Genomic DNA, 27,313 nt, shown 5'->3' on the forward strand with positions numbered 1-27,313 from the left:
GAATGCTATCTTATGTAAATAAGTACTGCTTTGGCTACTATGTCTTGGCCGGGCATTCAGTAGTGCATTAATTACTAACCCACTATACCATTCAATCCATCATCCATCAATTAATCAATCAGAGTATTTTTAATCTGTTAGCTTTTCATTAGGTGGAAGTCAGGCATCCCTTAGAACTTCTTTGACAATTTTAATCAAATTTTTCTTTTTAAAGATTGAGGCCAAATAGTATGAATACAATTTTATTTTTAGATTTTAAAGTAGATAATTATTGAATGACACGACCCTAAACTATCTATAAATTACACGATTAAGTTAGCATAATCCAGTTGGTAACCAGTTGTATTGGTTCACTTGATAAAAATATCTGTGTTTCTCTTGGGGGTGAGAGAAGGTAGGAATAGATGTTGAGAGATTGTCATCAGTGTTATGAGGATATAAATGAAGCACTTTTCAAGAACCACTTTTCAAGAACCACTTTGGCCATTGAAGACCAAATAAATTCAAAGTGAGTAATTGGAAAATGTGGGAAAAAATATTTTAACAAATGAAAGAATGAGCATAGAATTTTCTCTAAAGGGAAAATATTTACTAAAAATAAAACTAGAATGTTATTTGAGTATTTTTATGTAAAAAACCATTTCTTGTTCATGTTTGAAATATGTCTAAAGCAGTTTATCTTTCTGTCAAGTCAGTTGAATGATTAAACTGCACAGAATTATACTGATTTGACGATCTGAATAATGAGACTGCAATGAAGAGAGATCATCTAAGAGCATTCTGTATTTTAGCAATTTCTAACCATGCATTTGAACTAAGCCCATTCTACCCAAAATAAGACAATGTTCCATTTGAGACTTGAAAAAATAATTAGACATTTCTACCAAATTTTTAAGTATCCTAGGGGCTGTCCTTTCTCTCAGGGTATTTTCTGACCTGTTTAGAAAAAGAGATGTGGAGAAAGTAGCTCTGTTTATAATAAAACCTCCCTTTTTCGTATAAAACCAGTTAAGTAGAGAACATTGCATCACGCCTGAGAGAACCTTCCCCCGGCGCGTCTATAACCAACTGCAGAGTGCCGTCCACAGACCCCAGCAGATGCCCGGCAGAGGAGTTCCAGGCCCTTGCCTCCCTCCAGTCTCTTGTGCTCATGAGGACTCTTGATGCTGTTTAAGGCACACTGGTGAGCGGCTCTAAATCAGAGCTCATCCTGCAGAAGGAAACTTGACAATGGTTACCCAGGCCGGTCGGTTAGGATTCCAGATGTGAGGCCTGCACCCTGCCTCTGACCAGCATCATTTCTGCGCTCCACAGCTGGTCCATGTAAATGTGCCATATTGCCGCCCATCTGCTCAGAGAGTGCACAGTGGCACATCTCTCTCCGACAGTGGACTGTTTTATTGAATGCTATAAATATTGAAATTCATGGGCATGAAGCAGCAGATTTTTAATGTTACTTAGAGAGACATTTGAGCCACAACCTTTGGCAGCGGCAGGCACTGTTAGTACCTCAGTACACTGTGCACCATTTGGTTCAGACTCATGAACAACTTTTCCAGGGATTTCATGGCTCTCCAGTCCCAGGCAAAATGGAGTACAGACCCTGAGGGACGATATTTAGTGTGAATGTCACCCTGCATACAATGTGCATTTGGGATACGGACTTTCCAGCCCTGTGCTGTGTTAAACCATATGTTAATGTTTTTATACTCAGAAAAGATTAGATTGGGGACCAATAAAGTTTCAAAACTACAAATAATAGGCTAACCATGGCGAAATGGGAAGCATTCCTTCAGCTGATTTTTTTCTACAGTCTCTGCAATTTTCATTTTTGAAACGGCAGGGCTATATTCTGTTATAGGAAAGCAGCTTATCCATATTTTATAAGCTAATATGTGCAGATTTTGTACCAGAGAGTAAACATCCCCATTAATTTGAGATTGCTGGCATGTGGTCTGGATAAGAAGCAGAAAAGTGCTTTGTGTGTTTACCCCTCTTGACCAAATAATCCTAAGCAAACTTTGAGGCAAAAAGGAAGTAAATCAAACCATAGGTGTGAAAAGGGTGCAGGTTACCTTGTGTGGTTTTGACCCCTAGGGAATGTTCTTTGTCCTTAACGGACTGTGAGGCAAGCTAATGCTGTTCAGGACAAAAATGGACACGATTTCATATAAAGTCGATTCTACTGTGAAAATGCTAAAGAAACAGAAAATGCCCTTCCAGCAGCTGTCAGGGACTGAACAACAGAAGCGAACCCTTCATTTAGAACAGAAGTAGCTGGAAGAGGACACGATAACACTCCCAGTTTGGCACGTGTTTACATCAGAGCTGTTCACAGAGCCAATGTGACAACTCTCAAAAAACAGAATACTTTTCCTGCTTAATTGATGGAAAGAATTGAAAATGGTCAAAATCCAAACAGAATTTCAATTATTCTTCTGGCACGTACATTTCTCAAGACTGTGATGCTTTTTAACTTTGCTTCATTATCATTTTCCAATTGCTCTGTGGTCTTTGCATTTTTTTAATAGCAACTTGCATCATTATTGCTGAAGTTGTAACATTCCAACAATAAGCTGTGTCATTGCTCAGACATTTCCCTGAGTTCCCAATCAGCAGAGTTATGTAAGGTGGCAGGTTAATAAATGCGACACACTGAAATCATTTGTACCCGATTATCTCTCCTTCCAAACTCTGACAGATGCTAAGTCCAGCTGGTAAAAAAAGTTTATAGGCGAGTTGGAGCTGGGGTCTTCACACTCTCCACGATGCTGGCTACCAGTGCTTGTTTTAATGAGTCACGGATTGCCTGTTTATCTTCTGCTCCCTGCTGTTTCTGCGTTTTCTCTTCCAGAACAATCCTAGAAACACATGCTGCTACAGACGCTGGAGCAATGTGTGTAGACATTTGAGCCAAATTATTATAAAGAACTCTTTCTTCTCTGATATTAAAAAAAGGAGCGAGAATTGCACATTGCCTAGCAAATCGTTATCTCAGATGTTCACCGTGACATGCTCAATATGGCCCGCCAGAAAAAGTTGGAGACATTTGAAACCTTAACAACGATACAAAATGACACTGTAATTGGCGGGTTTTGTTGTTCATGTTCTGGCTCAGCTAAAACTGCTCTAAACACTTTGTTTAATGATGTTACATTATGACAACACATGGCTTCTATACAGCAAGTCATCATGTTTAACATGCAACTACACAGGAGAGGTAGCAAGTGGCCAGGAAACGGGACCAGGAGCCACCCTTCAAGTCCTTGCTGCAAACCAACACGATTAAGCCTGAAGTCTCCAAATAATGCTATTTTTCACTAAAGGTTTGCTTAAGTCAGGTTTCCAATTCCACTGGTTTAGGTGACTTTTCCAGGAAAGCTGTTGGTCTGAGTGTGTGTGTGTTGCAGGGAGAAGGGAGTGTTGTCATCACAATATTTAATATTTAACGGAGACTTGAAAAAATTGCTTAAAAAGGCAAGAGAGAAACATACAAGCAAGATCATGAATTGCTAGCTGAAATTCAGGTATTTTCCTTTGAATGTCAAAAAAATTTTTTAATATAACAAGAAAGTACACATTCTCCTCCAAAAGGAATTGTTAGTATTGTGTTTGTCTTCATTTTCATAAAGGTTTTGGTTTTCTAAACGGCTAGCTTTTGCTGTCTTAGAAATGTAGAATAAAATGCAGCCTCTATCTGCAGATATTTTGATTCATAGTGACATGGGGAGATGATAGACAAAATAAATGTAGTGTAGTTATATACAGAAAAAATACAGGTGTAAAATGTTTTTCATGGAAGGGTTCAGTTAAAAATTATGATGATAGGTTAGAAAATGTTTGGCATGACATTTGGGGAAGAACTTTGTATTGGGATAATTAAATTCAGGAAAGGAAGGGTTGGACAAAGAAATATAAAACTGCATTTGGATGTTTGGGATATTCTGGGAGAAACTCGGTGAGAACAGATGCTGAGCCTGTGCGTGAAGCAGGATGTTCTGACAAGCTGATCTGAGCGCTCTGAGAAAGGCTGAGAGGTCATCGTTAAAAATAATCATTTTGTTCAGAAGAAATCGGGAAACTGGCGTGTGGCATGCGGCAAGGATATAAGGTAAAATGTTTTGGAGGAGACAGAGGCAGAAGTCTGGGGAATGTGAAGTCATCCAGAATTTATTTCATGCTTGAACACCATTTCATCATCTCTGAAAATATGGTAGGAGATTTTTTCCACATATCACTCAATGTACTTTATAGAATATCCTTTGTGCTAAATCATCATTTATACTGAGTTTCGGAAAATATTTCATTTCTTTAAATAAATCCATATTTTTATTTTAAATAATCAAGAATATAACACAATGTACTATATTTCATTTTAGATGTCAAATAACTTAACACCCAACTATTGTTTACGATTTACTTGCTCACAGCAGGAGTTTGAAGTATTCTCGTCCTGCCGTTTCTAACACGACATTTCTGCCATGTTTCATCTTTAAGTCACCTCAGTTACTTTTGGAAGTAGAGAAGGCACAAAGTGGAGAAGATTCACAGATTTCCTCACACTTCGGGACATTGTGCAATGAAAATGTAGTTTCTTTATTTTTTCATATATAATTGATCTAATTTTCATTGCAATGACCTGATGGGTAGAGAGAAAAATAAGCCATATTTTAGCAAACTTCAATCTGTTACAATAGTTTAGACACTTCCTTTAAGTGACTCAGTCTTTTTAGGTAAATACTCAATATTTCGGAACCTCCCGCTGCTGCTCTCCAACGTGGCGTCTGTGTATTTAAGGAAAAAGGGCTTACACGCCGTCACGTTGGAATGGAAGGAGGGGTCTGGTTATTCCATGCTCGCCCACCTCCACCCTGTCTCTGCCTTCATCTGTTCTGTGGTGTGTCCTGGAAGGCTGACCCTTCAGACGCCATCTCCCAGGCTTCGTTGCTGGCTGGCTTAGTAGGTTTGCTAACGGGAGGCCCCAGCAGAAGATGGGTGCTTGGAAGAAGAAAAGCGGGAGCCTTTCTTCCCTGCTCCCTCCCGCTTCGGCCCCATGTCTCTGGCTGTGTGCCTCCACAATGACAGGCCGGCACAGTTCCCGCCCTCCGTGGGCCCGGTTTTATCCTCCCTGGTCCCTCCAGCCCTAGGGAGAGGAAGGGCTTCCTGAAGTTGCCTCACCCTCCGTTTTTCTCCCTCAACTCTGCCTGTGCCTCTGGAAGTAATCTCTTCGGTGAGAGCCTCCGTGTGCGCCATCTCTGTTACCTGCCAGGCCTTGGCTGACTCAGGGTGTCCTGGTACCCACCTCCTTCTCCTTCGTGAGAACCCTTGTTCCTTGGCTGCTGCTTTCCCACCTGCACTTGTGACTGAAACCCGGCGAACACAGAGACCATTGTCTCCCCGCTTACGCAGGGCCCGTGGTCCTCCTTGGCTGAGGAGGGCTATGGTGGCCTTGTTGGCACTTCAGGCCCCCACTGAGCCTCTCCCGCCTCCTTCATCCCTAGCTTCCCACAGCTTAGGCTGTGACCTGCAAGCGTCTGTTCCTAACCCCTACATCCCCAGAACTCTCCCACCTCTGCTGCAGAGTCCTCTCTTCAACCCACCCAACACGCGCCTTTTTCTACAATTCAGCTTCCAGAGGGGAGGTTGGAATACAGGTCTCACCGTCTGTTTCTCCTTTTCCTTCCCATAATTCTGCTGGACAAAAGGAGGGGTCCCCCCCCAATTTTATTGGAATTCTCTCCAAAGTTATATTCTTTTCCTCTTTTTCACAGCAGCTATTGTCTTTCCACTTTCCTGGGGCTATAATGACTGAATTCCTGCTAGAGAATTACGGAAAAGAGGGTAAAAAATTCATCAATTTAATATTTTCAAAGCATTAGGCTGTCTGGAAGATTCGACAGCAGAGAAAAGAATTTAGTCAATGGAGAAGGAGGAAAGCTTCTAGGATTGTCACTGTAGCAAAGAAATACAGGCATTTCTGCTCAATTGCAACCTATGTGTTCCTGAAAAGCCGCATGTTCTGCAAACTTTCAAGACCCAAACTAAAATAACAGGGCCCTTGGGAAAAACGAGGTTGGTACAGATTCCTCAAAATCTATTGAACTGGTAACTAGACTGTTGCAAAATCAATAGCCATCCCGATAAGATTCTGGCACAGCTGCAGGTCAGCTGTCACACCATGTCACAGACGGCTGCTCCTCTGCAGCCTTAAACCCCAGGCGATCCCTTCCTCCTTTGAAATATCTCATCAAAATCAATAATCCCATCCAAGACAGATTTCTTCATCAATCAAAAACATTTTTTTTATCACAGATGGAACTTCTTCACAACATCTTCATCTGAACTGTCAGCTTCCCTGATAGTTTTTTAATATAGATTTATTTATTTTTATTTTTTTGGGTGAGGAAGATTGGCCCTGAGCTAACATCTGCACCCATCGTCCTCTATTTTGTATGTGGGACGCTGCCACAGCATGGCTGATGAGCAGCATAGGTCCACACCCAGGATCCGAACCCACGAACCTGGGCCTCTGAAATGGAATGCACCAAGCTTAACCACTACGCCACTGGGCTGGCCCCTAGATTTATTTATTTTTTTAAATTTTATCATACATTTTTATTAACTTAGGTCCATAGTTTACGTTAGAGTTCATTGTTCTGTTCCACATTCTATGAGTTCTGACAAGTCTATAATGACACATATGGACCATTGTAGTGTTGAACAGAAAAACAGTTTCACCGTCCTAAAAACCCTCTGTGCTCCACCTAGTCATCCTTCCCTTTTTCTCCTTGGATGCCTGGCAACCACTGATCTTTTCTGTCTCCACAGTTTCGCCTATTCCAGAATGTCATAGTCGGAACCACACAGTGTGTAGCCTTTTCAGATTGGCTTCTTTCACTCAATAATATGCATTTAAGTTTCCTCTTTGTCTTTTCATGGCTCGATAGCTCATTTCTTTCTAGCTCTAAATAATATTCCAGTGTATGGATGTACCACAGTTTGTTTACCCATTCATCTGTTGAAGAGCATCTGAGTTACTTCCAAGTTTTGGCAATTATGAATAAAGCTGATATAAACTTTCATATGCAGATAGTGTAACGTAACGGAAACTGTCAGCACTGAACCAGCCACTCCTTGCACTAAAGAAAGTGAATTCTATCAGATTCTCAGTTTTTTCCTTCTGACTTTCAGATATTGATAAGACATGAATTGTGAGGAAGTTCATCCTTGATTGTGTTCAAAATGTAAAACTTGGGGGAAAATTGCATTTTACTGACATCATCCTATAGATTTAAGGTGTTCTTGTATGTACGGGAAAATTGTGTTGGGACCTTCAAACTTCCTGTACCCTCCCTATCTCCTTTCCGCAGGAAGCATTTCTCACACCCAGAACGTTATTGGGTCGACGATACTTTAGAACATCAGCAATCTTTCCATCGCTCAGCAGTGAGAGTCTTCTTACCTTTTCTCTTCCCTGAGTCAACTGAATGAAGACAGAGAACCATCCCTGATTCCCTGAGAGGTTTGATGGCTTCCATGCGTGCAAGCCCTTCTGCATTTAATTTTCTGAAGCCACAATTCCCTCTGTTCTGCTCCGTGGCCCAGACATCATTGTCTTAGCAGCTATTTTTTAAAAACACTATAGTACTTCACTTGTCATTTTGATCATCTCTACAGGCCTGAATTACTTGCCACCTTGAGGCATCTATAGCAGAAATAAGACATTTTGCCCTAAACTTGGAGATGGCACTGTTCTCCAGAGGCAAACAGGGCCCTGTGGTCACCCGGCCAGTGGGTGAGCGTGGGAACCTGACCTGTGCAGACCTGGAATAGAGTAGAAGGCACTCAGACCATGTTTAAATGATTCACACAGATTATTATCATTGATTGCTACTCGTCGAGCATATTCTCTGTAGCCAGCTCTGAGTCAGGTATTTCATGCACTTTTTTTCTGATCCTCACAACCACCTTGCAAGATTTAAATTATTCCAAATTTTTGTGGAGAAAACTGACTCAGACAAGAAAGCCCCACGATAGCTGGACGACGGCAGAGCTGGAGTCTGTCTCTGGTCTGCCTGGTTCCGATCATTCTCTTTCCTCCGCCCGACTCATCTGAGCAGCCCTTCCGCCAGAATAACGTGTGAGCACCACATCCAGGTAGGCGGGGGCCTGGCTGGGTGCCCCTTTGCCACGTGCCATTGGTTCTACAGTGTAAGCCCAGGACTGAGGATGGAAAGCTGGAGCCAGGGCACAAGGTGGGCCAGTGCCAGGCCAAGGCTACCTCCTTTTGGGGCCCGATTTTGCCTCAAACTGTGAGGAAGTGTCAGTAGTTAATTAAAAACCATTCACATTCTTCATTTTCATTTATTTCCGGATGGGTCCATAGCAGCCTCATCACTGGGTTACATCTTTCCGCAGCACGGCCATAAACATGGCCAAGTTATTCCTTTACACAAAAGATATTTGTGTTGTACTCAATGATGCACGCTGTGTAACGCTTTATGTATATGCACGTATAAAAGACGATCTATCCACATGTCAAGAGTGTTGCTCAATGAAGATAGAATTTCAAGTGTTTATTTCCTACTTTTCTATATTTTCACAATCAGACAAAAATATCTGTGTTGATGTTTATTTGGGAGGCAATAAGATATACGGAATAATACAGACTTTGGAGTCAGGCAAATTGGGTTAAAATCTGCAGTCTGTGATGGGGGAACATTTCTGTAGAGTCTATGGACTTTAGCTTCTCAGCCTTACCCAGGAGAGAACGACCCAGTCCATATAAGATTTCTGTGAAGATTAGGAGTGATAATGTCCGTGAAGCACTTAGCATAATGCCCGCATGGCACACAGTAATCACAGTGACCAACACTCACCAAGTGATTCCTATGTGCCAGACGCTTAACTCATTTAGTGCTCCCTAGAGTCCCTGTGGGGTAGATACGTTATCAGTTCCTCTCTCAGGTTTGAAAACTGAGGAACAGAGAGGTAACACGCCCTGCCTAAGGCTGCACAGCGAGAAGTGGTGGAGCAGGAACACGAACCCAGGCAATTTGGCCCTTGAAGCTCTTCTCTTAATCATGAAGCAACGTAGTTCTCAATAATACTGTTCTCAATAACAGCCTCTCAAGCATAGACACCTAGAAAGTGCTGGTGTTCATCTTCCGCTTTCCTTATTATCAAGATATTCTGTTTTTATGGATCAATTATTTTTAGCGTAATTGGTGCTTGAAAGTCAAAGGAAAACACAGGCTCTCCTTTAAATAAACATTAACTTAAGTGTGACATCTCTTGTGAAGAAGACTTGAAAAGTAAATGCGTCATCATTCCTCTTTCTGTTTTTTACCTATTTTCGTCAATTCCTTTTGTCACAGGTCTCCTGTCTAAACAGGTGGCATCTGACCCCCTATAGGAAAACATTTATCTTAACACAAAGTTTTCATTGTAATTAGGCCCAGAATAGTATTGTTTAGTAAAATTATCATGCTATTTAGCAAGATATAATGAGCCATTTGCTACTAACGAAAAAAACAAAAGCTCCTTTAACATCAACCTCATCAGAGTTTCAAAAGACTACTGCCTACTGACTGATTCAGTGTGTGGAGTTTAATATAAGAAACAGGAAGGACAAAGATTTTCAACAATCCTGTAATTTTTTATAGAAAACTTAATTTTTTTCTTTTTCCTTCCATATGGGAAAGTGTGCACCATCTCGACAGTTGTCAAACCACCAAATTTTATGTCCATCCATTTAGAAAGACAATGGATATTATATATACACTGTTTAAAAAGTATTTGACAGGAGAGAGAATCCATCGCCCTTACCATGCATTCAGCTGGGAGAAGTTGTATTCTCGTTATTCCATATATTCTCTTAAAGGAACCATCATTAATCTAGAAGTTGACTTTTCTCTCAATGATTTCTCTTATGAAAGCCTGTGAGTTTTGCATTAACACAGGACTAGTTATTTACACAATTCCCGAAGGCTGTGCTCTCGTTTCATTTAGGGGTTTTAGCAGTATGCCAATGACAGGAAGAAAACATATATATAAAATATTGTGAGCATCAGGACTGGGCAGGAGAAAGTAAGTTTGGCTTCTGACCATGAAATCTTATTCTGTGGTTGCCTTCTTAATGGCATCTCTTGAGGCCAGTGGCTTTGAATTCTCCCAATTGTATGGGGTCACTCTGGCAGCACTGACCAAGTAGAAAATATTCAGCCAGAGTAAACAATAGCAGAAGTCACCCTTTAAGTGTCCTGCCTTCTATATCATGCAATTGACTCCAAGGCTCCCCACTAAGATGTCACTGTTTGACCAGTTTGCTTTAAAACAGCTTAATTAGCTGAAAGGAAAGCTATGTCTGAGCATGTTCCTGAGAAAAAAACAAAAAGCTCTCTCCTTTCAGAAAGCTCATGCTCTATCTTGTCGGAAATCTTTGGTTCTGAGGCAAAACAACATTCCTTTCATATGCAATCAAGTCCCTGACAACAAATTTTCCTGGATGGGGGAATAACTGGTTTGGAGTTGTCTCCATGTGGGCACTGGGTTCTGGGCCTGTGGGACCCAGACAGTGGCCTACAGCTTTGCTAGAGGGGTTCCTGCCAATAGCTTGGTTTGCTTCCTTGACCAGCAAAATCCCAAACTGACATCACTGCATCAAGACTGGGTAGACTTTCTGATAGAAATCCACGGGACTTTACCATAATGTCAGTAAAGTCAGCGTAACTCAGGTGCTCCCATTGAGAACAACCTCATTCCACTTGATTCATTTGCTTTTGGTTAAAAGCATTTAAAAATCGTTCAAAAGAACAACTCAGATTTCATTCCTGGGATGATATGGCAAGAAAATCTTTGACATAATACTTGCAAATATTTCTGATTCAACACGGACCTCCTTCAAATGCATGGGTACCATCTGCTATCTCTGGACTTGGAAGGTGTATTTAGGGCCCATCTTAAATTCCTTAACACAAGAGCAAATTCACCGGCTGAGAGTGAATTACACGCATTGTCTTTTTTTGCATGAATGTCCGTGGCTAAACCGGCCTGAGACACAGGAAACCTGCACTTTCATTTTTCAAGGCAAATTGACAGGGACTTGTTTTCATTTTGATGAGGCCGTGGAAGCAGCTAGAGAAACCCTGCACCATGTAGAACAGTGCCACAGGAGGCCGGTGATCCTTAGAGAAAAGGGAGACCCACCTGCCCCTTTACTATCCCATTCCAGAAAGCTTTGTGGATTTGCTTTGTTTCTTTTTTTTTAAGGTCGCAGAAGAAAATCCCCATGGTCCAAACAATAGCCAACTGTAAACATCAAATCCTTCCAACAGTTAACCACGCAGTGTGGCCGGCTGCTCATCCACTTTCTTCCACAGTCTCAACAGTAATTATCTGATGAACACATAAATTCCCAGGCAGCTGGAGTGTATTTTCACAACTTTTAAGTTATAATGATCACCAAATTCCAACCAAAGTACATTCGGTTTTACTGCGCTGAGCTCCGTCTGTAATTTGGTGTTAACTCCGCAAATAGCAGTGGGTGTGTGTGCTTGATGTGTTGTGTGTTTTGCCAGTCTAACTGGAAAGTCTAAATTGTGGTTTGCAAAAATCCCTAAAAATGGTGACACTCTTCCTAAAGTAACATTGGATTTTAACCTGGAACTGTATCTCCACTTTTTTTTTAATGAAGAGAAAGATGACTAAATTAGGGGGAAAAAAGTCTATAATTAGCAATATAAATCTTTCCCGGATTTCGGCAGGTCAGCAGATGAACCGGTGCAGACGCCGGGCACATCTGCTCTTTTGGCACTGGCCGGCTCTCCGGGCCTTCTCGGCCTCAGCGGACCCCAGGCAGGCCCGGAAGGTCTGGGCCCCGGGCGCGGCGGCTGCTTTCCCGCCCCGGAGCCGCCTCGCGGGCGCGGCGCGAAGAGGCGCCACCGGCGCGGGGGGCGCGCGGGGGGCGCGCGGGGGGGCGCAAGGGGTCGGGGGAGGAGCCAGTTCCCAGACCGGGAAGGCGGGCGGGCAGCGCTGTCACCGGCTGACGTTCGCAGACGGGGTGAGCGCCCACAAGGTGGCATCGTTGGCGCCAACCTGGGCAGGTGACCCTTAGTCCGTCTTTAGAGCTGAGAGGCTGCGCGGTAGAGCAGGGAGAAGACGGACAGTCCTCATGAAATAACCCAAACCTTAATCAAGTTGTTTCCTTCAGCACGCGTAAACAGCACACGGAGAGCGGGCAAACGGTGTGGCTGTAACTCACTGGCTATTGTGCTGTCAGGCAAGAGGCCAAAGGCCCAGAAGCGGCTTGGACAGCACTGGCTCTGAACCAGTAATGCACACTAGACACCGGTCTGTCATCGAGTGCCCTGTGATGTAACGACTGCCGATTGTAAACTGCTGGCTGTCTTAATGGCTGACGATGTGCCTCACGACCGAGGTTCCGGGCTGAGCTTAGACGGTGCATATCCGCGAATTCTGAACTGGGGACGGAATCATAACAAACTTCTTCCCGTTCTTAAAAAAGCTGCAAAATATTGTCTGTATGCATAGCAACCCAGAGCAAGAAGGCGCTTGAGTTTTTTTGCATCAATGCAGGGCTGAGAGGCAGAACGTAATCGAGGTGCAATATTCTCCATGTTCACGACTAAGTCTTACTTTTCAAGTTCTGGTAAATTCCCTTTCCATTAAATAGTGATACTTTCACCTTATCTGTGAAACTTTCTTCTGATTAGATAAGCAGCCTCCCGAGCTATGCAGATACAGGATATGAGTACATTTATCTAGAAAACAATTCCTCATATTTATAAAGTACTCTAAAGTTAACCAAGCCCTTGGCTATATGATATTTTTATTTTGATAACTGCTAATTGTGCATTTTATGCTTATAATTTTATGTCGTCTTGCATTTAACGATGCATACATCTGTTTTACGGAGCTGCTTGGTCTTAACTGAGGCTGGCTGCCTAACACACTGGTCCAGCTCCAAAGGCTGAGCAGGCTGGGTCACACTTGCTCGCACACTGCCTTTGCCAGTGAGGCTGGGGAAGGGTTGCTAAGGAATGGGGGGACTGGAGAAAGTGTGGCGCCCACCCAGCAGTAAAGGCCCTGGAGCAGGGGTGATCCTGGCTGAGCGTCTTCTGAGGGAAGCCCATGGGCCTTTGTGCCTGCACACCATTCAAGAATGGGAGAAAAGAAAGAATAAGAAAGATCTACTATTTTTGAAAGCTCCCCCATATTTAACTATTTTGTTTAACTCCTCTTCTATCTCCTCTTACTTTCATCTCTCCAAAAAAATAAAACGTTTGAGAAGATAATATGGCTATAACATGCTTCTAGTGTCCATATATTCTAGTGTCTTTTAAGGTCAAAAATATGACCAAGACACCTACGTTAACCAGGTATTTCGTAAAGCAGTGTCTTGTTTACACAGTCTCAGAGTTGTTCATGTACCGTTAAAATGTTCTTTGTGCTACTTTAGAACTGTATAATCACTTTCTGGTGGACTATTTTTTCAGACACCAAAGTTAAACATTTCTAAAATTAATATGCTATTTGTTTATGTTAGAGGTGCTCATCACATACCCTGGCTTGAGTTATAACATGACCAAAACAGGATCTTTAAATCTCGACTTTAATAACTTCTGTGTCCTCGTTGAGAATAGGCCCTGTGTTCCTCACCTTTCCTGGGTTTTCTTGCAGAGGATCACAGAGAAAGATTGAATTATTAAGAAAACTGTGGCGGTGGAGGGAAGAGATGTGCAGAGAATTTCTTTTATTTGTATTATTTACGTGTTATGTTTACTGAGATTTTACTAGTATGACTTTGTATGCAGAGGGTTGTTCATGATCTTAAACTGTCTACCCCAAAAGAAACTTAGAAAACTCAGTCTTGACCCAAGAACACAAATGTGTGAAGGTTTAAAATTAAGTAACTATGGGGATGGTTGTATTTTTAAGGCTATTTTAAAAGATTGTTTTAGAGCCGGTCTCCTGGCTTAGCGGTTGGGTGTGCGCGCTCCGCTGCTGGTGGCCCAGGTTCAGATCCTGGGTGCGCACTGACGCATCACTTCTCCGGCGGTGCTGGGGCCGCGTCCCACATACGGCACCTAGAAGGATGTGCAAGTGTGGCATACGGCTATCTGCTGGGGCTTTGGGGAAAAAAGAAAAGGAAGAGCATTGGCAATAGATGTTAGCTCAGAGCCGGTCTTCCTCAGCAAAAAGAGGAGGATTAGCATGGATGTTAGCTCAGGGCTGATCTTCCTCACACAGAAAGAATAAATAAATAAAAGATAGTTTTAACCAGCTGTTAATTTTGGTAAATGGAGGTGATTGTTAAGTGCATTCTTGCCCATCGTTTCACTGGTAAAGACCTGGCTGTAAGGAATATAGAGTAATGTACAGTGGTGGATATATTGGATTTTTCTGAAACATCTCTATGCAGATTAATATAACATGACCTCTAATATTACTCTTTTAACTTGCCAAGGAACAATACTAAAATATTTATACTCTGGTGTGGTTGACCTGGTAATAATGTGTATAAAATGTGTGTGACAGAGTCAATTGAAAAATTCAAAGTGTAAATGTAGAGCTATAGGAATCACGAGACTGCAGGGCCTGCTATTTCCATGTGTCTAGAAATATTTTTCTTTTTATTACTTCCTTATTACCAATAAGACGTCTATTTGATCTTAGTAAAGGGGGTCAGATTCTTATTTTAGTGCCTTTGCTTCTTATTTTACTCCAAGTTGAATTCTCCAGATTTCTTAAGATTTCTCAGACCTCTGACAGAGCCCCACCATATAAAGCAAGGACAGAACCTTCTTTCCACTGAGCAAACTACATAGAATAGAGACCAAAAACGTGGTTGGGGTTAGCTGCCTGAGTGAGTCAGGGTTTGGGGTAGCAAGACCCAGTGGCGTGTGGGGTCCCTTATATGCAGCATCCGCTTCATCTCTGTGGAGCCCTCAGAGCCCAGGAGGGCGGGCAGTCTCCCCCTAGCAGCACGTGGGGTCGATGGCCTGAGATCGAATGGAGGCATCTCGGGTTCTAGGGTGAGAGCCTTTACTTTTCATAATTAGCCTTTCCTGAGGCACCCCCACCCCCTGCCAATGTCCCTGATAGCAGGTTGGATCTCCCCACTTTCCTGGGACCCTTCTCGTGGTTTGAACAGAGGAGATCCACATCTAAATTCCCGTGCGTTCTCTGTGGGACGGGACTGCACAGATGATGGATAACTGGTTTGTCAACTTGAGACCACTGGCAACCAAGCAGGTGTCAGGGGACTCCTCTCCATTCTTTTGGGCATATGACCTTCCTCTTGTGAACTGCCAGGGAAGGATGGAAATACATATTTTGATGATGCCCACACATGAACACTTGATAAACCAAAAGTCAAAAGGAGATAGATTAAGGAGGCTTGGAGGGAAGAAAAGAAAGCCACCAAAGGAACTTGCAGGGTACCAGTTTCTTTCCCCTTGGATATGTCCCTCTCGAGTGCGTATAAGGCTTAAGGCAGAAGGCCCAGCACAGATGCAAAGAGGAAGCGATTCTTCTTTTGTGGTGTGGAGATGACACGCACTGTGCTGAAGTGACCTTGACAATACCTTCTGTGTTTCATGCGGAGGAAGGAGGAAGATGAATCACCTGTGGTGTCCCTTGTCTGCAGCAGAAAGGGAAGGTAATTTATTATCTTTTGATCTCAATCTATAGAAAGGTAAGAAAATAAACTTGATGAAGAATAACCTGGAGCACACAAATCCAGCAGGCCCACGATTTCCCAAGCAGACCCCCTAATGGATCTTTTTATGAACATGTTCCTTTCATACCAGTGCTACTTCTCACAATAAGGCACGATTTCCAGTCAAAACGAGTGTCCGCTGTGATGCTGACAGCCACCCAGTGGGATGGGGTCACATAACAGCACTGCAGGCATCAGAGGGACAGCGGTTCTCGACCCCTGTGTCAACCCCTAGACTTCCCAGGGTCAGGTCAACATCCTAAGGACGCCTGTGGTCTCATTCTGGGACACCTCTGGGGTCTCCCACGGAAGGGACATTCTTTCCAAAAGCATTCCCAACCCCATTTTGTGGCTTGTTTTGTAGAACGATACTGTGCAGCATGAACACAAAATTGACGGGGAGTGGAGGCTGGGCCAGAGGTTGTCAAATGATCGAGAAGCCTGGGAAAGACAGGCGTCCTCTCTGGTACGGCTTTGATGGGCATTATGGATTCACTCTGGAGGAGTCTGAGATAAAGAAAAGATGTCTTCTTTATGCGTCCCATAAAATACGTGAGCCACACATGTTGCACATTCATAGTGTTGCTGTTTGTTTTTCAACCATTTGGCAAACACTGGATCATAATCTTCAGAGGATATGCAAACTATTACATTAATACTCCACTCCTCCTGGATCAGATTGAAGGAAACCGTGCGCTTCAGGGCAGTTCCGAAGTCGGTCAGAGATGCCCGTGGTCCCTGAAGTCTCTGTCACAAATCCCTCGCCCTAGAGCCAGGCACGCGAGTTCTGTAGGAGCTCACCGCAAGCCTTGTCGTCTCCTAGTTTGGGTGCATTTTCTTGGTCGTAAGTAACCCTGAAGAAGGACCCTGAAAGGTGAGAACTGGTAAAGGGACAGGCGATGTGACAGCTGACGTTCTGCTCAGAAGGGAAAGTCAGGACGGAATTATAATCTTGCATTAAAAACAATACACTTGTTTCCAAGGAAAACTGCAAGTCACCAGACAAGTTTAAATGATATCACTATGTTCAATATCCTCTATTTTAAAAGATAGTATGTAAAATGTATATTTAAAGCAAATTTTCCATGAAATATAGGGGGGGAAACAGCTTTTTGCATAAGTGGTGAAGTTTACATTATTGTACGATTTGCTTGTGCAGAACATGGTGATCTTTAAAGAGGGATAATAAAGCAAGCACTGCCCTCAGGTGCATAGAGTTGGAAATTTTTGATAGCTTATTATGCTTAAAATTTTCTTTTCGGAATAAGTTGATATATACAGTTACAAAAAGGGTAGTAATCACCCTAATTAGTGGTGTCCAGATAACTCTGCCCTTACGAGGCTTGTTTATACATGGTGGGAAACAGAGTGTGTCCCTTTCTATGAGAGTAAATGCGTGTCCTTCTGAGGGTGGCAGTGGCTTTGCTGTCTTAGTCATTGGAAGGCTTGTGGGGACCCAGGTACGAATCCTACTTCTAAAAGGATGCTTGAAGGATGAAAAGAACCCCCCACCAAAGCCCATTTCAGTGTCTAGTTCTGAAAACTCAGAGAAGACCATTCTAAGTGCACTATTTTAAAAATCAAATGGAAACAAGATCACTATCTCGAAAAGATATCTGCACCCCCACGTTCTTTGCAGCATTATTCACAATAGCCGGGACATAGAAACAATGTAAGTCCATTGATGGATGAATGCATAAATAAAATGTGGTTTGTGTGTGTGTGTGTGTAATGGAATATCATTCAGCCATGAAAAAGGAAATCCTGCTATTTGTGACAACACGGGTGGACCCTGAGGGCATTATGTTAAGTGAAATAAGTCAGACAGAGAATAACAAATGCTATGTGGTCTCACATATATGTGGAATCTAAAGGAAAATAACTGAACTCATAGATACAGAGAACAGATTGGTGGTTTCCCGAGGCGGGGGTGGTGGTGGAGGGGTGGACACAGTGGATGAAGGGGGTCAAAAGGTACAAACCGGTTGTAAGGTAAATAAGTCCCGGGGATGCAATGTACGGCATGGTGACCATAGTTAACAATACTGTATTGTATACTTGGAAGTTGCTGAGAGAGGAGATCTTAAAAGTTTTCACCACAAGGAAAAAAAAAAGATAACTAAGTAAGGCAATGTATGTGAAACTTATTCTGGTGATCACTTCACAATATATGCGTGTCAAACCATCATGTTGTACCCCTTAAACTAATGTTATATGTCAATTATATCTCAGTTAAAAAAAATGAAAAGGTTGCAAAGACTCCAACGAAAATCAAATGGTTAGAGAAATAAATGTTGATATAAGTCCCTGTTCTGCTGCTCCACCCTGTCATCAGCAGTGGCTAATGTGTATGAAAGGAAGATGAAATTTCCTCCTGCATCTCTTAACCAACTCTGTTCTGCATATGGCGGGGGTCTTAGTGGCGCGGGGCTGTTTTTATCAAATCCCGCTGCCTGTGCCATGGAGCATGACGTGGAGGCCCCCATACAGATCTCTGGAGCGGCGTGAACACAGCTGCACTAACAGTGCTCACCTGCCTGTGTGGGATGGTCTGATGTATTTTTACTCTTTTCATTCTGATGATTTTCATGGGACTTTGGGCATCCATTTACTAGACTCAGTGCAATATGCATGTTTATTCATGCAAAATAAAAACACATTTGTCCTGTTAACGTGTTACGTCTGTCAGTGCCTCCACTGGTTCCAGCTCTTGGCCTGAAGTGTGAGGCCTGGTTGTCACACATGATCTTAAGGAACTTATGGGAAAATGGGTGCAGCAGGTGGGTCTAGGAGTGACCTTTTATTTGACACGTCAAAACTCTAAAAGTAATCAGAAAATGTTGTACCATCTTGAAAATAGTAGTAACATGAAAGTGACAAGCTAGCATATAAACAAACAGGCAAAATGAAGGAATAAACTAAAATATATATCTACATGATATTTAACATGGAGACTGTTCACAGCAAATTCTTAGGTTTGCTTCAAATCCGTGTCAGTTCCCTTATTGGTTTGCATCTTTGTCAGCTCCTTCCTCATTCTCCCCAGCCTCGTATGACTCATCAGAGGCCGGCCCTAAGGCTTCCCAAAATGCTTGTGTCAGATATTTTCTATATAGCTGTAGTCTTATTTCTAGACAGTCTATGGATGCTCCTTCTTTGTTTTTTTGTGAGGAAGATCAGCCCTGAGCTAACATCCAATACCAATCCTCCTCTTTTTTGCTGAGGAAGACCGGCTCTGAGCTAACATCCGTGCTCATCTTCCTCTACTTTATGTGGGATGCCTGCCACAGCATGGCTTGATAAGTGGTGCGTATGTCCACACCAGGGATCCGAACCTGTGAACCTCTGGCCGCCAAAGCAGAGCGCGCGCACTTAACAGCTGCACCACTGGGCTGGCCCCACAATGTACTTGTTTTTCAATCCAGCACATTTAGCTCTGTAGATATACGCTAAGAGGCTCTTGGGGAACAAGTTGCGTTCTTTAGAAAAAGCATTAGCTTTCTGAAACCACAAGCACTTGATTTCGAAAAGTGCTTCTGCAGGACAGATAAATGCAGCCACTTTCCCTTTTAATCATCGATTGCGTGGGCCACTGTATCTCAGAGGACCCAGTGTGCACGTTCTCTATGTCAGAGACTGCAGCTCCCAGCCAGACACAGGCACTGTTTCCTGCTCTCCAGGAAAAGCCCTTAGCCATGGATAATATGCATTTCACAGAGAAGACTAAACATCAGTGAGCAGTCGCATCTCTTCAGCATCACACAGTACATCAAGTGTCTGATTCTAGGAGCAGAAGGAAGTTTGCTTGCATGTAGGCATCATAAGATAAAGGTGAGAGCAGATACATTTGGGAAAGGAAAAATAAGCCAAACTGAAGAGTGCGAGAAAATGAGCTCCGTGGATTTGATGTGAACATCTGCAGAAATTGTTAATGGGCGCTGTGTCTAATTATATCCACCTGACAGATGCATGCCTGTTATCTGTGGAACGGTGTTCTTCCCCACGCTGTACCTGTGGCTGGCAGGGATAGACTTGCGTTCTATCATGTGCAGTGTTGAAAGGTTGCAAGGGAGAGAGATTCGAGGCTCCATTCTGATTCACTTAGACACAAGATATCTCCAATGGGAGACAGCCACACTCAGACTCAAGTCAGACTGAAAGGCAGATACACTGAGACCTCACCACTCTCCAAACCACCATCCAGAGGTCCTCACAACTCTGACCGAGACAGTAGACCTCTGGTTGGTATAGATTTGAGAGACAAATGCATAGTGTGAACCAGATTTCAAACACAGCATTCAACCTGTTCCATCGGAGGGCAAAACGTTTAAGTCCATATCAACCTCCATTTCTATACAAACGACCGTCGTGCAAACAACAAATGATCTTTGTTCATCCAGACAGGCTTCTTTTGGGCAGATGTTTCCTTGGTTATTGCACCTGTGGTCAGGCACTGGTTTGTGTCTAGCTGTGTCCAAGCCGTTCCTTTGATGCACAGTCTCCACTAATCCAGACAGAGCGCCTCCTCAGTGTAGCAGGCGTGGGGATCCACCTGGTCTGTTGAGTTGTCAGTGGGTGCAAATTACATTGAGGAAGCGGCAGGACATAGTGATCAGCAATGTGGGCTCTGGAGTCAGCCCCATCTCCCCACTTGTTGGCTAGATGAGCCCCCAACAAGTTACTTCAGCTCTTAGAGCCTCAGTTTCGTCACCTGTGAGGTGGAGGTAACAATAGTGCCCAGCCCATACAGTACTCGAGAGGTTTAAATGAAGCAAAGCTTGTCAAGTGCTTAGTGGGGCACTGAGACGGTGACGCAGATGCCTGTCAATGTCGGATATTTTCATCAGTTAGTACTGAATACGCTGTTTCCGGCAGAGCCCAAGTGCAGCTCTGTGCTCAGATTTATCTTAAAGCGGAGAGAAATGCAAATTAAAAACTAAGCCTGAGGTTGAATAGACCTATTTCAAGACCTGTAATATTATTTAGACCCACAATGTTATTTATCTAAGTTCCACATCCCAAGAGTCACTTTATCACCTCTGTACCCGGTTCCCACACGACATAGGTACGTGTTTATGAGCTGATGTAATCTGGTGAGTTAAAAACTAGGCTGACAGACAGGAAAGTTGTGTTCTTGGCTAGATTTTCCACTAATTCTGTAAGAATGTATAGAGTCACAACTGCTTATTTAAGTTCTTAGCTAAGGAGGTGATAACAAGGGAGCGCTTCACACTTAGTATCTCTCACTTTGGTCTAATGAGGAAGTCCTAGGACATAGATCCTCAGGGGGAGGGAAGGTGTGGAGATCAGGCCATAAGCGAGAAGGTATGTCCAGTGCCTTCACCGAGTGCATCTCTGACCACTCACCGGCCCTTCCCCTTTCCTGGTGCCCACCCACCACCCAGAGTGATGTAACCAAGATGAATGGAAATGGTGTGAAGCATTCTGTGGTCTCAGCAGGAGGTGTGGAATGTAAGTTGAAGGATGAGGTGTGCGTGCAGATAACCCCACAGATGGCTTCTGCGTAACCGTCCTCCAAGGGCGGGAGACATTCTGCCACACACGAGGTCACTGTAATTGACACTGGACTCTCCAGGACCTCCCACTGGATGCATTCCTATTTTTATCTCTTCATCTGCCTTCATTTCGGCTATCTGGAGATCTGAACGGTGATTAAAACAATTGTTTAAAACACAACGCACTATTCCTGTCACAATGTGTTTGAACTTTTATTTTCAATATGTATTTTAAATTTTTATCCCTTTATTTAACACAATTTATTCAATTGGACTTGTAAACAGCATTCCGTGATGTTTTAAATGAATATGTTGGTTTATTTCTGTGAGGAATTTGGAGCATTTATGAAGTGTCATTTTAGACAGAAAAACCCAGTACTAAATAAACATTAACATTCCCACTCATATCTCCTCCATATCGTGTCTGAGAAATTTCTTCTCAAATTAACCCCCGAGGAGTAACAGTCTATGTACACAGATGGACTTGGCACCTCGCCCTAAAGGTTGGCCGGAGCGCTGTGGGTTTGGCAGCACATCTCTTGGTCAAGGACCTTCCCGTAAGAAAGGCTCTGTCTTCGTTTCAGTTCAAGTGGCATGAATGGGACTCAGCGTCCACCATCGACACAGCGCTCAGCTGGGCTTCCAGAAGATTCTGTGAGCAATGATGATGCCGGCAATGATGGTGGTCGTGAGGGTGTGAAGAAGCACGCTATATTTTCCACGGCACTTTCACATTCGTGCTCACAACTGAAACTTACAGCGCCATAGAGGAGAAATGCGTAGACAAAGTACTTTTCTTCCAGGTAAAGAAAAGACATAATTCAATCTGGGTTCTTGAATTTCTCACATCGAAAGAACTTTAAAATGTGTTTGAATCTATCTCTGAAGAATCCAATTTTAACACTTTTCGATGTACAATCTAGACTAGTAATAATGCCAGCAACTCTGGTTTGGGAAGCACAGAACTCACAAATCACTCAAATAGGACACATTTTGCACCCTTTACTGACTCTGCCATAAGAATAACAAGTGGAAATGTGGCCCTCATACATGGCTGTCAGGCAGAGGTGCACACTGAGGCTGCATTGTTCCAGGAGAATCTGAGTTTCCCCCATAAGAAAACTCAGGAATGTGGTTATTTCCTGCCCCCCTCTTCACTGAGTCTTTGGACAGTGCCCTTTTATGTTCTTAGGTGGAAATGCTTGCCTGACTGTGTGTTTGACAGAGCACAAAGTGTGTCTGAAGAGAGTGCCTCTTGGGTCTTCTCTATGACCACAGTATAGTTCAAAAGAACTTTGTTTAGGATCCGACCAATTTTCTTTTTTCCCCTTTCTTTCTCTCCCTTTTTTTTTTGCCTGCAACCATTGTTGGAGTGTCAGATGGGCATCTCTCTCATCTCTCAGATTGATGGCGTCGTCTAGGACTTCCCACATAGAGAAGAGACACGAAAGGCCTCCGTGGACAGGTACGTAACTGTGGAGACAGCAGCCCTGCAGAAGAGGCCTCCTGATCAGAAAGAATGCCTGTCCCACAGTCAACTCTCTGGCTCTGCAGTCACCTTTGACATGACTCACTGAATAGGAGTTTGTTTTCCAATTTCCATGGTTCAGCCATAGGCCGTGCAAAGTAAATACTAGAAAATGAGCAGCAGTGGGTTCAAAGGAACATGAGACTGGAACCCCTCCTCCTTTGGACGATGGTTTGGTAGCCTTCACATGTGAATCAATCTGTTTGGGGTCTTTGAAGTGACTTTGATTAAGAGTTGTGGCCCAATGGCAGTGAAACGGGTGGGGCCATCAGAAGAGTGGCAGTTCCAATATGGACACTCGGCCTGTGCCCCACGTCCAGAGAGCCCCACGTAGTGGCTGTACATGCAGAGCGCTTCTAGCCTCAGAAAAACAAAGCAGGACTCACTACCAATGGGGATTTGCGTGGAAGTAGGTTTTGTTTGAAGTAAAGAAAACATGCCGTGAGGCCTCATGTTCCTACAGATCGGCTTTGAATTAAATTAATTTGCAGTCCATTAAAATCTTTTTCAGTGCTCTTTAACGAGCAGAAAGTAATAACTTCCCTTGAAAAAGCAAGCAGTTTATATATTTCCAACAGATACGATTTATCTATGTTTACGAGTAAATCAAAAATAATAATAATTAACGCTCCAAATTTCAGGAACCACATAAAATCAAATACAATCCACTAAACTCTCCTTGCTTGTATTAGAAATGCTAAAATTAATGAATATTTAAATTTTGTAGGCTTATCAGAACTCAACAATCTTTTGGAATAGGAAGAAAAGTAACAATTTATGAAAGACTAAAATTTCCACTTACTTCACCTCAACAGAGGAATCTTGGAAATAATTTAAGAACTTCTTTATTTTTTGTCTTTCAATTCGAGTTACTATAAAACTTGTGTGTCTCATTCATGTTTCCCAATTTAACTAAATATTTTCTTCACTTTAAAATACCCTTCATTCCCTACTGCGACACATTCCACACTACAATTCTCAGACAAACAGAGATTAATTTTGGAAGCCAAACAAAAAGGAAATATTTGAGACCAGCAGTATAGCGGACATGGTGCAAAGAACATGGGCTCTGAGGTCAGAAATTAACAACTAAGTGAATGGGTCAGTCATCCCATCTTCAGAGCCTTAGTTTCATCATATGAAAAATGGGAACATAATACCTCTCGCTGAGTTTACAAAGATTAGTGATAAAACACGTGAACCATAAACTATGCAGTTATTGTTCAAAAATGGTCATTATTCATATTAAGTTTTTAGGCCTCTTTTCTGATTTTTGTCAGATCTACCACCAGTTTCCTTTTAGGCTGGTGCTGTTTTGTCTCAGGGCAGCAGTATATTTCATGCACATATTTCCAGTTTTCATGGGATTTGAATCATAAACACACACATACACAATTGATTTTTAAATTAATTTCTCTTAGGATAGGTCATTTATGCTATTAATAAATACGATGAATGTATTCTAGAACAATAATTTAAAATGGACGTGAAAAGCAGAACTACGTAATTATTGGTTGCAAGTATACTGAGGTCAAACACCTTCCATCCTAACAGGGATATTTGAATTATTACCTGATTTGATTCAGAAGCAGTAAGAAGTCTCTAGCTAGTGTGGGAAAAATCAGTGTCTTTTTCTGTGCGGCAGATATCTGAAATTCATCCCACTGTCCAGTCCTCCTGATGACTCCAACGTACCGTTTCTGGCTGAGACTCGGGTCTTTTTCATCTGTAACCAAAAAGGAGCAAATGCTGCCATTCCTAGCAAATTTTATTTTCTAAAAAACTGAAAGATCTGTCCACATTGTAAGAAAACAGATTGACTGACTGTTTAGTAATCTTTAGAGGATCCTGAGGGCCCCAGAGGAATACTACTGAATAGCCGTATAGCTACTGGGCAAGTGTCATCTTTTCATACAGGGAGACACTCACCCTCTAGACACCCAAGCTTTGGTCCTCCTAAGCTTACTGAGATGAGACCCAGCAGAGCTGGCGGCTAAGGCCTCTCTGTGCAAGCTGCATGAATGAGACCTGGATCAAAGGTTACTAGTTGCATGTTTACATTGAATTTATGAAGAATTAAAAGAACTTAGGAAACTTGAGATTTTTCCTAGAATAATATGCCAAGTGAAGTCCTGATGGCTCTCACGTGACAGGAGAGCTCCTAGAATCACTTCTCCGTGTTTCAGCTCATCAGTTTGCCCTCATCAATCCCGACCAATGCACGCCATCAAGAATGTGAATGCACGTTGTGCCAAAGACTAATTATCTTGGCCCCTAACACCACCCTCTCCAAAAATTAAGACTTTCTTCTAAGGAATTAAAAATACTTACTGTAATTCATAAAATACTCTGGTTGGTAGACTTTTGATTCGTTAATGATGGGAATAACGTTCGTATTTTCCTCCATCACATTTCCATACTTCCACACATTAAAAAGAGTCTACTTTCCTCTTCTATCCCAACACTTCTTTTTAAAAAAGCAAAATATTCCAAGTTGCCATTAAAAGTTCAGAAGGTAAGCATGAGACAATAAGGAGGAATCATCCTTTTTGCACTTTACTAATGAGATAAGAAACTTTGAGTGGCTCTACTCTTGATTTGGCTGAGGCCAGAGTTGGGGGAAGATTCATGCAAGCAGAACATCTAGAGATAAAAGCTAGTGAAGCGAGGATCAGAAGGAGAGACCCAGAGGAGGAGCCAGTGCTTAAGACAAGACAAGAAAGGAGGATGAAAAGATCTTCTGGAGTGTATGGCCTGCTGTTGTGTCCTAAAATCAAGCGAGTGGGGAAAGTCCCCACCTAAGGGAGATGGGAGGACAGGGTGCCTGGTTCCAGGCAACACCTTCAGAAGAAAAGGCTGTGCTTGGTTCACTTGTGTCCATCTGCTTCATTAGCTCAAAGAATATTTCTCGTAGAGTTTCACTTGGGAGTTAGTTACCGTGTATAACTGGCAACCATTCGCACTTAGTGGAAACCTGATTAATGTTTGCTGCTAAAGCAAGCATTATCACAAAGTAATCCTTGATTCTAACGATCCTTGACAGTTCTGGCTTTCTTAGATGATCTTTGAATTTGAATTGTCTGCCTGTGACCTACACACAGGGCTGACTGCACTGGATTTGATCTTGGGTTCAGAGGCAGCTCCATCTTAATTTGCGTACCTCTTTGTAGTTTACAAAACGATCTCCCATGAGTGGTTTTTACAATGAGAGATAGAAAACACACGGATTTTACAGATAAGTAAACTGAAGCACAAAAGAAGTGGCTAAGGCAGGACTCAGGCCAGGCCTTCTGGCTCCAAGTCTCATGCTCCTTCCACCAACTAGTGTACACGTTAAATGCATTGCCCGTGACACACACCTTCCACACGTCTGCAGAAATGCCACTGTGACTGTCACTGAGTGGGCAGAACTGCATAACTATGTCCAAATGTCTTACTAAGATTTACCCTAAAAACTACTGCAGGGGTTGGGAGGACTGCCATCCTTCAGTGCTCAAATGATGTGACACTGGTGACTGACACAAACCCAGCTCAGACCTTAGGAAGGAGGGGAAAATAAGCCAAGTCACAATCCAAATTAGTGCAGCTGCAGCTGCCCCAGGAGCACAATGTGGTCTTTGACGAACTTTTCAAAGCCCCGTGTGGCTTGAGCCCCTACGGCACGTGTTAAAGAAGAGCAGGGAGGTGCCGAGCTGACAGCCTGGAACATTGGCCAACGCGCTGCGACTGACGTGTAAATCGTCTCCGACCAGGGGTCCTGAACTTGGAAAAGGGAATGTCACGTCCAGACTTTGCCCCTCAAGTGTTTATGCAGAAATCGTGCCTCCAGGTGCCTCTCTCCATCTTTGCAGACGGTGAGATAATGCTGGTCAAGATAACATTTTTGGAGTTTATTCCCAAGACTGACTGTAGTTTTTAAAAACATCCCTTTTATCTGAAATTCAGCCACATTTTTTTTTCTTAAAACATCTCTCCCCAGATCCTTGCTCACCCTCCCGTGCCTCTCCGTGGGCCTCTTCCTCGTGCGGGTGATTTGGCCTCCTAAGACGTCTGTCCTAGCGATTTGTGAATTGTCCATTCCTCTGCTTTTAGAAACCTCACCGATCATTACCAGTCGGAGAGAGAAGGGAAGCTCACAGCACACTGGGTGGGACCTCAGCCGTTCTTGAAAATATCCACTAGGATGGAGGCAAGGTGTGCGTCTACATTCACGGGCAAAGGTACCAATTCATAGAATAAACCAGTCCTGAGATGCAATGTACGGCAGGGTGACTATAGCCAACAATACTGTGTTGTATCTTTGAAAGTTGCTAAGAGAGTAGATTTTAAAAGTTCTTATCACAAGAAAAAAACCCTGTAACTCTGAAGGGTGATGGATGCAACTAGATTTATTGTGGTGAGCATTTCACGGTATATACAAGTATTGAATCATTACGTTGTACACCTGAAACTAATATAATGTCATATGTCAATTATATCTCAATAAAAAAAGATATATGTCTAAAATGAAGCATTTTGTCTTCCCTG

Source organism: Ceratotherium simum, chromosome 19, assembly GCF_057802395.1.
Source record: "Ceratotherium simum simum isolate JZ-2026a chromosome 19, ASM5780239v1, whole genome shotgun sequence".
NCBI lineage: Eukaryota > Metazoa > Chordata > Mammalia > Perissodactyla > Rhinocerotidae > Ceratotherium > Ceratotherium simum.